An 11192-nucleotide genomic window follows, 5' to 3' on the forward strand; every position below is an offset into this window, starting at 1 on the left:
ATATGCTGTGTATCCTTCAGAATGCCATATCTATCTAAATGTTAACAGATTGCACTCAATCATGCCTCTAAGATTTTTCCTACCACTGAAGTGAGACTAACAGGTCTGTAGTTACCAACTTCACTCTTAGAACCGCCTTTCTCCAATCCAAAAGAATCTTCCCAGAGTCCAAATATGCTCTCGTATTGAAATTCAGTGTTTCAATATCCCCCTTGCACTCTCCCTCAAAAGTACTTGCACTCTCCCTCAAAATATGCCATCAACTCCAGGAGCCTTACTCGTCTTTATGCTCAAAGGTTTTTCTAATAAACGATTATCTGTAATTATGAAATCACTAATTTTGTGTCTCAGCCTCACTCGCACAGCCTCTTCTCAGCATGAGTCTTTCATTAGTAAAGACTGATGCAAAGTACCTATTCAATTCATATGCATCATCAGCTGGGTTATCTAAGACTTTCCCACACCCAGTGCACAAGTGTCTGGTATGATCTGCTTCTTCTTCGTTATATTCATATACATTAAAAATTCCTAGTCCCCATTCTTTGCTCTCTTAGCCAACGCTTTCTCATACACAGGCTTGGCCTCCCTAACCTTATTTGTGGTGCTATTACAGATCAACTTCTACCTGTTGTAGGCTTCAATACTTTTCATTACACCTCCTCCTGTAATATATTCTTAAAGGTATGTATGCATTCGTAGCTTATGTGATTTTCACTTTAAAAGTATTATATAATTCATGTGTATTCGCCATCCCTGGAAATCTGCCCAATCCACAAATGCCATATAGCACCTTAAACTGTCAAAATCCCCTCTTCTGAAGTTAAAACCCGTGCCTTTACCTTTAACTACTGCAATGTCTTTCTTTATCTTAAAACTGACAATTGCAAGATCACTTCCTGACAATGGTTCCTGTACTTGAAGTCCTCTGATGTCATCTAATTTGTTAGTAATGATTTACTTAGGAACTCAGCAAAAAAAAAAAAAAAAAAAAACTTTTGAAGCAAAACCCTGTGCTTCCTTCACATGCAGCTAATATGATACTAACATCAAATGAGCATGGTGAAAGCCCACATGAAATCAACACAAGATAAAAATAGCTAAAGTTAGGGTTGCCATAAGTTTGCCGACCCAATACAGGACATATGGTGTCCTTGGGCCTCGGGGGAGGGGGGGGGTAGTTTTTGATCATAAAAGTTGAAATATCTTTGAAGTTGAAATCGATTTGATGTTTGAATTATGAATCCTTGTTGATAAGTATTGCTGTATATCAGATTTTCCATCATGAGAAATTGAAATATAGGTACTAGAAATACAACAATATGTTTCCTTGTTTGACCATCCTTTCTTTATGTAAGACCATTTTTTGGAATATTCTTCAGAAAAATGGCACTTTCTTTCTGGCATTTTATTTCATTCTTTTTTTTTTTTTTTTTTTTTATGTGAACCCCAAACACGAGAGGTATTAGAACCTATAGTACTTAGTACCGTGCTTGGGTTGGAGGTTGAGGAGACGAAAGAAGATATTTGTTGACATTGGACTTGAACTTCTGTAGATTGTAATTTTCAGGAAATACGTATGAAGGAAGGTTGTTCCAGAAAACGGCAGTTGAATGAATAAATGAGGAAGATGAAAAGTTGGTTCTGTGGGTTTGAAGTTGGACAGTAAATGGATGTTGGCTGGCGGCGGCACGTGTTCGGACTGTTTTGAAAGAGAGAGCGGGAATTATAGAAGCCAATTCAGAAGAACAGTGCCCATGGAAATATCTGTAGAAGAGGCATGCAGCAGAAACAGTACGTCTATGAGAAAGCGAGTGGAGAGACTCTGTTAGAGATGAATCATTAATTAACCTAACTGCCCTCTTCTGAATGGAATCAAGAAGCCTGAGAGAGGTTTTGGGGGCACCACCCCAAATGTGGGAACAATATTCCATGGCAGGGCGGATTTGCGATTTATACAGAGTGAGCAACTGTTTGGAAGAAAAGTAACGCCGAGAGCGAAAGAGAAAACCAAGTTTTTTAGATGCAGAGGAAGCAATATTTGTAATGTGCTTGTGCCAAGAGAGATTAGAAGTCAGGGTAATCCCCAAAAGAGATATATCCTTTTGCCTAGAAATTGGAGTGTCACTAAAGATAAGCATAGGAGCAGAAGAATCCTTTTTGCGAGATATAAGACAAGACTGAGTTTTAGAAGGGTTGAAATCAACTAAGTTGTCTTTGCCCCACTGGAGAATTACCTGAAGATCGGCATTTAAGGAATTGGTAGCAGATTTTCGAGAAGTTGAAGCTGATTGAGCAGGGCAAGGTTTCTCAAAATGGAAAGTTGAATGCAATGTGCTATCATCGGCAAAACTATGGATAGGATTTCCAGTCAATGGAAGAAGGTCATTGATATACAAGAGGAAAAGAGTGGGGGAAAGAACTGAACCTTGGGGGACACCGGCATTAGTGGAGAAGTTAGAAGACAGAGAGCCATCTACCATCACCCTCAGTGAGCGATCAGAGAGAAAACTGGATAACCAATTACTAAAAACAGTTGGCAAACCATAAGATGGAAGCTTGTTTAGAAGACCTTTATGCCAAACACGATCGAAAGCCTTTGAGATGTCAAGAGCAACTACTTGTGTTTCACCGAACCTTTCCATTGAAGTAGTCCATAAATGGGTAACATAAGCCAGAATATCACCAGTGGATCGACACCGACGGAATCCATACTGGCGATCGTTGATCAGACGGAAGGTTTCTAGGTAGTTTAAGAGTTGGCGGTTAATTGATTTCTCCATTACTTTAGAAAGAGTAGAAGTAATTGCAATGGGACGATAATTGGATGGGAGGGATTTGTCACCCTTTTTAGGAACTGGCTGGATATGAGCAAATTTCCAAGCAGAAGGAAAAACACCTTTGGAATAAGAAAGTGAAAAAAGGCGGCAAAGAATAGGAGTAAGTTCAGGAGCACAGATTTTGAGAACAAGTGGAGAAATACCATCAGGACCTGGAGCTTTCTTAGCATCAAGATTCATCAAAATCCTTCTGATATCCTTTTGACGGAAGACCACAGGAGGCATTGAATGGACCGTGTTGGGAATGGTGGGAGGTGTTTTACCAAGTTCATTAATACATGAGCTGGAAGAAAAATGGGATGCTAGCAGGTCAGCTTTATCCTTGGCTAAAGTGACAACAGAACCATCTGGTTTGGACAGAGGTGGAAGCAGAGATGGGCAAAAGTTGCGGCCAATAGCTTTGGCAAGAGACCAGAATGCTCGGCTACCATTAGGGCAAGAAGCAAGTTTTCTACTCTTAGCCTGTTCAAACTCTAGTTTGGACTGATTAATAACTGCTTTACAATTGTTGCGAGCTTTGGTGTAGGCAGAAAATGAAACTGAAGAATTAGAAACAAGCCAATTACGATATGCAACATTCTTCTCTTGAACAGCCTTAGCACATTTATTGGAAAACCAAGGTTTAGATAAAGGACGAGATTTTAAAGTGGAGTGTGGGATAAAGGATTCCATTCCTGCAAGAATAATTTCACTGACACGATCTGAGCAAACGTTGACATCAGGAGTTTTGAAACAGTAATCCGACCAAGGAAAAGAAGAAAAGAAGTCTCGCAGGTCATCCCATTTTGCATTCTTGTAATGCCAAACAACACGAGGTTGGGAATAGCCATGAGATAAAGGTTCCATTGGAGAAGAGACAATCACCAAGTTGTGATCTGAAGTGCCTAAAGGACCTCTCACTTCGACCGTGTACTTAGAAGGGTTGTTTGTGAGAAAAAGATAAAGCGTATTGGCTGTATGATTCGGATTGTCCGGTATTCTTGTAGGTAAATGAACAATCTGTGCTAGGTCATTAGTAATTGCAAAAGCCTCAGCATCTCGACCTGCTGGGTCGGTGTGACTAGAAAACGGAAGCCAGCTGGAGTTGTGAACATTAAAATCACCAAGGAAAATTACCTCACTGTTAGGAAAGTTGGACTGGAGAAAGTCAAGTTGCAACGAGAGGAAGTCAAAGAGCTCCAAGTGATTAGTGGAGTTGGGAGAACGGTAGAGACAACAGATGAATTTGACACAATGAGGTAGAGAGATTTTAAGCCAGAGAAGATCAAAGAGAGGAGATTCCAAATTGCCAAGTCTCTGACAGGGAATATCAGAACGGACATATGCACAAGTACCACCTTTGAGGCGAAAGGAATCATACAGCGAATAATTTGGGCATCTGAGATGAGCAGTAGTTGAATCAACCGATAACTGAGATTCTGTCAGAAAAAGTACATGGGGTTTGGCAGACTGCAAGTGGAAATGGACATCGTTGAGATTAGAGTTGAGGCCACGTATATTTGTGAAATGAATTAGGAAATCTACCCTACACACAAACAAAAATAAACCTATAACATAACAGTGCACATAAATAGGCAGTGCGAGTGAACGTTATATCCTTACCATTGTCTATGTCAAACTAAACTGTCACAACAGAAGATGCCACTGCAGCACTGTTGCTAAGTTAGAAATTAGACTGCAAGTTAGCAGAAATTGGCAGAAATTCCTTCATTAGGCTCAAACTTGGCAGAAATTCCTTCATTAGGCTCAAACTTGGCAGAAATTCCTTCATTAGGCTCATTTGCGTGGCCCAAGTCACGTGTTCAATTACTTTTATGCTAATTATCTTACATTTGATCACCTTTTTAATAAATACGGGACAATTTGTATGGCATATGGGACACAAGACCTCAATACGGTAACATTCCCGTATATATATGGGATGTATGGCAACCTTGCTAAAGTGCATTTGTTAAGATGCAATAACTGGTCAGTAGCCAAGAGTTCAAACTGAAAATTATAATTGTGTACTGTTATACATGCACAATCATGTTATAAGGAACAGACACTTGTACACTAACTAAAGGAAACACAAAGAAGCCAGAGGTGTTTGAGATATAGGTATATTGGTGTATACCCAATTTCCTGGATAGAAAAAGTCACAAATATTGAAGTACTGAGAATGTTGAACAAAGATATGGAAATACCATTTGCTATCACAAAAATCAGAATACTTTGTTCACAACAAGAGAGGTTAAATTTGGAACCAACTATCATCTACGGAAATATCAATGGAAAATTATGTATATGCTGATACAGAACTAGAGCAGCAGCCTCAAAAACTAAAACAGCCAACCTCTGTAGATAGATGGAAAAAAGTTTCAGCATTGTATTCACTTTAAATAACAGGAATAGCTATTCTATTATTATTCAGTTTGCTACCCCCAAGGGCTGGCACATCTATGTTGTCACTTTCAGGCTTCCATCTCATGATGATCGCTAGGGTCTCTAGTGCAGTCCTAAAACAAGTACATGGAGAGAGTGTACCATATTAGTTCAATCTTTTGCATTTCAGGATCATTTTAAAAATGGCACACCAATCAACTTCAGTATTTAAATTTAAGTAATGGGTAAACAGTAATGAGCCCATACGTTCTTTAAATAGGAAACAGTAATAAAAAAATAAAGAAACTGAAGATATGACGCTCAAACATCCTCAAAAAAAATGACAATGAAAGCTATTATCAATAGTTAGTTAACATATTTTACTCAATCATCTTCAATAAACAATTTCATAAATTACTATTAAACGATAACACTATGATACCTGCAACTACAACTTAATATCCTTAACTAGCCAAACAATTTATATTTCAGAAAGCCATAGAGAATATTACTTGAAATCCAAATTCGTCACCAAACACACAGGACCACCTGTAGGTATAGTAGTCAGTGGTATGGCAGAGGCTGGGCCTCTTCAAAAGAATCCTCTAAGTGCAATGCCAAAGTCTTTTGGCATTGTGCTTAGAGAAGTCTTTTGGCATACAGGGAATGAACTCTCGGCCTTCATTTCATAAATATAATCACTTATTGTTTAGCATTTAATGAATTTTTTTTCATTTCTCTTAAGTCTAGCAAATTTTGGTAACCAGTACTTTTTAACTTTCTTATAAATTTGCCCACTGTTCTTAATTCTTCACGGCTACAAGACATTAACCCATGGCTTGTAGCCGTGAAGAGTGTTGTGTATGGCACTGTCTCTCCTGTATACAATAAAGAGTTCTTCTTCTTCTTCTAAATTAATGGAATAAACAAAGACTCTGTATGTCACCATCAAATGGCCAATTTAAATACCTGCATTTAAGAAGGAATGTACAAAACCAATCAATATGCACATTTTTTAACTGTATTTTTGTCCTTTCACCAGTGAAACAGGTGCTTATAACTATGTTAAATATACATATTTTTTGTATAATTATACCTGACGAATGTAATCTTTTAATGTGCATATATTTGTATATTTATTATTCCAGTGTTTATCTTGTTTAATAAACAAGAATTTATTATAGAAATGTGTATAAGAAATGTATAAATTCGACTTAAAGCTTTCCATGAAATTTGAATCCAGCCAGGGCTATGCACACACATTTGGCACATCATGCAATGAAGAACATCATAATACTGTTGTTAATTTTAAACGCATACGATGCAAGAAAGCAAGCTTATGCAGCAACAGCCCAAAAAAAAAAACGCGCCCATTTCACACCTCCGTTTGTTCCAAATACCTGTCCAGCTCAGCCTTAAATTTATTTAGGCTATCAACTTCCACAACAAAAGATGGAAGTCTGTTCCGCCAATCAACTACCCGCTGGCTAAAGGCAAACTTCTGCACATCTATCCTACAACTGTCTTTCCTCAATTTGAATTTATGCCCTCTCAGCTGATTATTCTGAGCAAGAGGAAGAATCCCATTAGCAACGAGCATCCTCAAACCATTTCATGACTACTATTGCAGACCATCTGCACTGCTCAGAAAACTTCATATCCGCCTGCACAATTACCCCAGGTCCTTTTCATCCTCTACCACTGTCAGTGTACTACCACACAGAGTTGATATGTTACTCTGGGGTTACTGCTTCCCATATGTAGTACTTTACATTTGTCAATTTTAAACTTCATTTGCCACCTCTCAGCCCATCTGCTCAACTTTTCTAGATCCTGTTGCAGCAGCATACTGTCCTCAGTGTTCTTAACAACCCTGCCAACCTTCGTATCATCTGCAAACTTGGACATTAAGCCTGATATACCATCATCAATATCATTTATAAATACAGAAAAGAACAATGGACCAACACTGAACCCTGAGGTTCAATGTTGATAACTGATAATGTTATTAACTCCACTAATAACATTAGCATTAGTAGAGGCATACAATGCAGGGAACCAAGCTTATGCAGCATCAGCCAAAAAAAAAAAAAAAAAACCCTTCCATTGCATCCCCTCCATTCGTTCCAAATGCATGTCCAGCTCAGGCTTAAATTTATTTAAGCTATTAGCTTCAACAACAAAAGTTGGAAGCCCATTCCACCAATCAACTACCCGCTGGCTAAAAGCAAATTTCCGCACATCTATTCTACAACTATCTTTCCTCAATTTGAAACTGTGCCGCCTCAGGTTCTTAGTCCGAGCAAGACGAAGAATCCCATCAGCATTAAGCTTGATCAACCCATTCAAGGCCTTATACACCTCAATCAGATCACCTCGCAGGTGCCTAGTCTGCAGGTGCTGCAATTTGCAAAATTTAAGCCTAAAGTTCTCATAATTAGTCCACGAAGAGCAGTGTCCATTGATTGCCACTCTGAATTCTCCCATTCAAACATCCCTTTATCCATGGCAGCAATTTGCCTCCAATGCCACACTGCTCCAATTTGTGCAGCAGTATCAAAAGCCTTTCTAAAATCCAAATATATGATATCAAAGTTATTCCCTGCATCCAGTTCCTTTGTGACCACATCATAGTATCCAACCAAATTGGTCAGACAAGAATTCCACTTAACAAAACCACGTTATGTTCGAGCTATAATTGAAGTTTTGTCTAGATGATCCTACAGTGCTTCTTTAATCAGTGCCTCCATTCATTTCCCTGGAACATTAAGTTCTATTCCAGGGAAATGAACAGAATCTCCCTGGAACTAACAGGTCTATAATTACTTGTGTCACCTTTTGATCCTCCTTTGTGAATTGAGGTCACATTTGCACAACTCCAGTCCATGCGTACCTCCCATGAGTCCAAGGAAGTGCTCATAATTATGGCTAAGGGTTTGCTTACTTCCTTTGCTGCCTCCTTTAATATAACTGGATAGAACCCATCCACTCCGGTGCCTTTTTTATGTTTATCTTCAACAATTTCTCCTCCACTTTCCTCAGTTATTACAAAATCACCTAGTTCACTGCCAGAATTTAATTCACCTCTCACATTTCCCTCCCTGAATAACTCCTGGTGTGTGAATATAGATGCAAAATATTCATTTAGTTTGTTAGCCACCTGAATAGGATCATCAACAGTTGAACCATCAATATCCAGTGGACCAATCTGATTCATCCCTTCCCTTCTAGAGTTTACATAGGTAATGAACTCTTTGCTGTTTTTCTTTGCATCCTTTGCCAAAGATTTCTCATAATCTGCCTTTGCCTGCCTAATCTCCTTTGTGACTTAGTTACAGCCCAACTTATATCTATCACAGGCTTCTATGTCACCCATTAATTTATGTGTATCCCATGCATTTTTCTTCTCTGCCACATGTCTCATTAGTTCATCAGACATCCATTTAGGCCTAAACCTTGAACAATATTTCTTAGTTGGTATGTAAAACCTAGTAGCTTCCAAGATTCTTTGAATGCCTCCCATTTTGAATTTACTGTTGGTAACATCATCAGTTGATCCCACCACAGAGAATTTAAATACTGTCTCAGACCACCATAGTTGCCTTTATGAAAGCAAAAACCCTTCCCTTTACCCCTGATGGTAGTTAACTCTTTGAGTAAATCCCACTACAGCACACTGTGATCACTGCCACCTAGTGGTTCCTTTATCTGCAGATTCTTAATGCATGAAGAATCACTACAGATAATCAGATCAAGAGTATTACTCCCTGAACATGCTGATGTAGAAAACAATCATCCAATAAATAGACAAAAGCCTTGCTAGTGTGTGAGTGATCGAACCCACAAATTCCAGTCATTATCCGGGAAATTAAAATCCCCCATCATAAGACTCTCTGATCTACTGGCCCACTCCATTTCCCTGTACAGTGTTTTATTATACTCAGAGCCATTAGGCCTATAACACACTCCTACTCTCAATTTTGATCTCCCAGTGCTTATGTCACACGCCAAACTGACTCAACACTGCACTGTCCAGCGTTTGTCAACTGGCTACACTTCCTTGCATTTTATGTGTTTCTAAACTAAGAGCATAACCCCTTCTCCCTTCCTATACTCCCCAAATTCCAGTTCTGCATTCCTTATATCTGTGTGACACCACATCTGATATCCCAACAATATCTGCCTTCGATATTTTGACCAGTATGAAACAATAAACAAAAATAACATGATAATGCTGTTGACTAAGCAATAGCTAAGTAGTTTACTATTCAAGTATTAAACTGAGGTTAAAAATGCATAAGAGCGAACCTCAGTAACTACATTGATTACATCAGCATCTACAATATTATATATTGACCATTTCATGTTTTCCTATGAGTTGTACTTTATCCAAAACATTTGTTCTCATAAAATGTAAGCCCTTATAATTGTTCCAGGGAAAGCTTGTTATAATCGGAGCTAATAAACGGAATTTATTACAAAAAAAAAAGTGTATCAAACTAAAAAAAAATAAATAAATTTTATACAAGAAATCCGGCTGGCCATACAAGTTACATGCACATCGACTTTACAGTGCAATGAACTTCTGAAAACAAGTTACTTTAATCGCACCTCGATATGAATCACATATATTATACAAGTAAATGTGTCAAAGTAGAAACCAAGCAAAAAGTACAAATTGTGTTCTATGAAGCATTAATGTGCCTTATCGGTTTATTTGAAAAGCAGCAACAATCACTTTTTATTTACAAATATGAAATACCAGCAATTCAAAGCAGTTTTATTAAACTTTAATAACTTAATGTCAACAAAAAAAAAAATGACACCTTTCATTCTTTATAATTTATTGTAATCAGCAATACCCAAACAATAAGCCTAAGTAGGCTTAGTTGACAATGTTGGATTGCCGTTGGTTAAATTGACAACAGCAATTCGCCATATCGCGTTAATTTCCAAGATGGTAATCTAGCGTAGTTCCACTTAGAACTACAGTTAGTGCTTGACGTATTTTAAAAACACAAGTCTTCATGAATATTTTTTCATAACCACCAACAACTTCGAAAAACTTAATATCACCTTAAAGCCATAAATTTAACAAATTACCAGAACACTGGGCTCGTTTTGGGCGTTCCTACATTCTTACAAAAATACCGTATTCACTTGGGCTACTTTTGGGCTTCAGAGTTTTCATAACAAAAAATTTGTGAATTAAAAACAGAAAACTTCATTTAACATAATAACTTTGTTAATTCAAAGTAACATACCTAAGGAACCGACTTGCAATAAACATATACGAGTGTTACATCACCGAAACAAGCACTTGCCGCACGACATTTAATTGCGCCATCTTTCGGAAAGAGAAGCCAAATGAACACCAATATTCAGAATTTAAAATTGGGGGCAATGACGAACCGCTCTTGAAATACATTTTAACATAAAATACCAATTTTATGTGAAAATGGCTTTCTAAAATATTATTACAGTAGGCCTCTCTTCCGATTCTTACTAAACAAATCGATGCGTACACATTTTCCATATTAACTTGTTTAAAAAATCTGTAGGGTAAAAAAGAGTCACTCCTTTTATTTTGTGGCAGCCGATAGTTTAAACCAGCATTTCTCAAACTCTGTTCTGCGGAAGACGAGTGTGCTGTGAGATGTGAACAAGTGTTGCGTGAAAAATCATAATTAATAAATAAAAAAATAAAATAAATAAATTTTGCGTACACCACTTTGTATAATTATAATTTTTAACGTGGATAGTGTAGTAATGAAAATTAATTAATTAAATTTATCGATCTTATTAATTTAAAATATCCTTGGGATTAATTTAAAATATCCTGAGATCCTTGGACTCAGGGGAGGTCCCCACGGACTCTAGATGTGCAAATGTATCCCCAACTCCCAAAGTGGAATCGAAGGGTGACACGAGTAATTACAGACCAGTTAGTTAAACTTCTGTTCCGGGTAAAATAATGGAGTCACTGGTTAA

At 37.7% G+C, this 11192-nt stretch overlaps 1 protein-coding gene across 1 annotated transcript in view; it reads right to left on the bottom strand.

Moving 5' to 3' along the window:
- Positions 1-10498, bottom strand: part of LOC150076080 (uncharacterized) — a 208389-nt gene extending 197891 nt beyond the window's left edge. Inside the window, exon 1 of the mRNA XM_090387450.1 lies at positions 10466-10498. The gene's annotated coding sequence lies outside the window, so the exon portion shown is untranslated. The remainder of the gene's footprint in view (positions 1-10465) is intronic.
- Between the last annotated feature and the right edge of the window lie 694 nt (positions 10499-11192).

The sequence above is a fragment of the Mastigoproctus giganteus genome, chromosome 13, assembly GCF_048544385.1.
Source record: "Mastigoproctus giganteus isolate SK-2022 chromosome 13, ASM4854438v1, whole genome shotgun sequence".
Taxonomy (NCBI): Eukaryota; Metazoa; Arthropoda; class Arachnida; order Uropygi; family Thelyphonidae; genus Mastigoproctus; species Mastigoproctus giganteus.